The sequence below is a fragment of the Punica granatum genome, chromosome 1, assembly GCF_007655135.1.
Source record: "Punica granatum isolate Tunisia-2019 chromosome 1, ASM765513v2, whole genome shotgun sequence".
Taxonomy (NCBI): Eukaryota; Viridiplantae; Streptophyta; class Magnoliopsida; order Myrtales; family Lythraceae; genus Punica; species Punica granatum.
This window is the reverse complement of record NC_045127.1, coordinates 14,027,415-14,030,310: the sequence shown is the minus strand read 5'-3', so window position 1 is coordinate 14,030,310 and position 2,896 is coordinate 14,027,415. Positions and strand designations below refer to the sequence as shown.

The 2,896-nt window shown below is 43.0% G+C and overlaps 1 non-coding gene across 1 annotated transcript; it reads left to right on the top strand.

Annotated features, from left to right (window-relative positions):
* Nucleotides 1-2,305: 2,305 nt before the first annotated feature.
* Nucleotides 2,306-2,412, top strand: LOC116193368. Its single transcript, XR_004154277.1, has one exon. It is a non-coding gene; the product is annotated as a small nucleolar RNA R71 (small nucleolar RNA).
* Nucleotides 2,413-2,896: the final 484 nt, after the last annotated feature.

Genomic DNA, 2,896 nt, shown 5'->3' with positions numbered 1-2,896 from the left:
ATCATGCCCTGCAAGTTTTTCTAGCATCTGATCAATGAAGGGGAGGGGGAAATGGTCTTTACGGGTAGCATCATTTAGTTTCCTGTAATCTATACAAACTCTCCACCCAGTCACAGTACGAGTCGGGATTAATTTATTGACCTCATTTTTAACCACAGTCATACCACCCTTTTTGGGCACTACTTGAACAGGACTAACCCATTTACTATCTGAGATAGGATAGATAATACCTGCATCCAACAGTTTAAGCACTTCTTTCTTCACTACCTCTTTGAGAGTTGGGTTAAGTCGCCTCTGTGGTTGCACTATGGGTTTGCACTCAGCTTCCAACATTATCCTGTGAGTGCAAATCAAAGGGCTGATCCCTTTGATATCTGCAATAGTCCATCCTATTGCCTCCTTGTGCTCTCTCAGCACGCTTAGGAGCTGTTGCTCCTGATCACCTGTCAAGGAAGAAGAGATAATTATTGGCAAAGTATCATCTATTCCAAGATAGGCATATTTTAAATGGCTAGGCAATGGTTTAAGTTCTAGCACCGGGGACTGTGTCAAAGATGATACTGGTTTTGTCGCACTAGTGCCCAGCTCCTCATAGTAGCGAGCCTTGATTTCTGATACCTTCTCCACAGATTCTTCCTCATGCTCATCATCATCACTCCAATCGTCCAGATCCCTAAGGACTGATTCCATTGTATCCACACCTGCTTTCTCCTCCACAGACTCAGAGATAAGCTCATCAATAATATCAATGGTGTAACATGATTTGCCATCATCAAATTTCTTTATGGCGTCATAAACATTAAAAGTTATTTGTTCATTCATAACTCTTAAAGTGAGCTTACCTTGTTCCACATCTATTAATGCTTTACCTGTCGCAAGGAACGGTCTGCCAAGGATCATGGGCACCTCTCTGTCCTCCTCCATCTCCAAGACTATGAAGTCGACTGGAAATATGAATTTGTCTACCTTTACCAGGACATTCTCAACAATACCCTTTGGATATTTGATACTCCTGTCAGCAAGTTGCAAGGTAATATGAGTTTTCTTGCATTCTCCAAGTCCAAGTTTCCTGAAAATAGACAGAGGCATTAAATTTATACTTGCACCTGAATCGATAAGAACGTTCTCAAAATGAAAATTCCCTATAGTACAAGGAACAGTGAAACTCCCCTGATCTCTTTGTTTGCGTGGTAAGTTAGGCAAGTCCTTTTGGAGAATCATAGAACACTCTCCTGTAAGCATCACAGGCTCACTCCCATCAAACTTCCTCTTTTTAGTGAGCAGATCCTTCATGAATCTAGCATATGAAGGCATCTGCTGGAGTGCTTCTGCAAATGGAATGTTGATTTGCAGCTTTTTAAAAACATCTAGGAATTTAGCAAATTGGGCGTCCAACTGTTGTTGCTTCAATCTTCCTGGAAAAGGGACAGGAGGAACATACGGTTTCACCCCTAGTGACTTCTGCCTTGGTTCCTCCACCTTTTGCTTACCTTTGTCTTTCTCCGGACTCTCCTCCTGAGTTTGAGCTTTTCTATTGACTATTTCCAATTCCTTGCCACTCCTCAGCATTATAGCATTGACACCCTTGGGGTTCTCTTCAGTGTTGCTGGGTAAAGACCCTGATGGTCTATTACTCAATTGCTGAGAAATCTGACTAATCTGACCCTTTAGGTTTCGAATAGTGGCTTGTTGATTCTGTAGCATGGTGTCAGTCTTTTGCATATAGCTCAACATGAGCTCTTCCATTCTCGACTGACTTTGCTGAGGTGGAGCATTCTGAGCAGGGCCTTGCTTTTGGAATCCAGGTGGCGGTTTAAGTGCATTATTCTCATTCCTCCATGAGAAATTAGGATGATTACGCCACCCGGGATTGTAAGTGTTCGAATAAGGCCCTTGATTACTCCGTTGGAAGTTGTTGACAAAGTTCACTTGCTCTCCATTGGGTGAAGCCGAGGGATTTCCAGACATGCATTCAAGAGTCGAATGTGGTCCTGAACACAACTCACAAAAAGCAACCTGATTAGTATTAAAAGAATGTGCTGAGGTGAGTTTACTTACCTGGGTAGTGAGAGCTGAAATCTGGGTTGTCAAATTAGCAATAGTGTCCATGTCATTGACTGATGCCACTCTTGATTTACTTCTTTCATTCTGCCAATTATGTGCACTGGAGGCCATCTCTTCTATCAAAGCACTTGCTTCATCATAATTCTTACCCATCAGTGCGCCTCCTGCTGCAGCATCTACTAGAGACCTCAATGTATCATCCAGGCTAAGATAGAAGACCTCAATTAGGAGATTATCTGGCAATCCGTGATGTGGGCACTTTCTGATTGCCTCCTTGAATCTCTCCCATGCCTCATAAAGTGATTCACCATTGAACTTGGTGAAGTTAGTGATTTCGTTCCTCAATCTTGCAGTCCTAGCTGGTGGGAAAAATCTCCTGAGAAACTTAGATGAAAGGTCGGCCCAGGTGGTGATGGACTCTTGTGGCAGTGAATTGAACCAGGCTCTCGCTTTATCCCTAAGCGAGAAAGGAAAAAGCTGTAATCTAATAACATCATCAGTGACATTATTCATCTTTACCGTGTTACAGTATTGGAGGAATCCTGCAATATGCTCATCAGGACTCTCGTTGGGATATCCTCCAAACTGATTTGATTGAACCATCTGGATGAGTGCTGGCTTCAGTTCAAAGTTATTAGCTGGAATAGTGGGCCTTCTGATCGCAGAACCCATAATAGTAGGTACTGCATAGTCTCGAAGTGCTCTGGCAGCACCCTGTATTTGGCGGTTGATGTCATCATCTGCCATCTCAACTACCTGCAATTCTTCCCTTCTTCTGTTCTCTCTTCTCAACCGATGCAAGGTGCGCTCTATCTCAGGATCTAATGGTAGA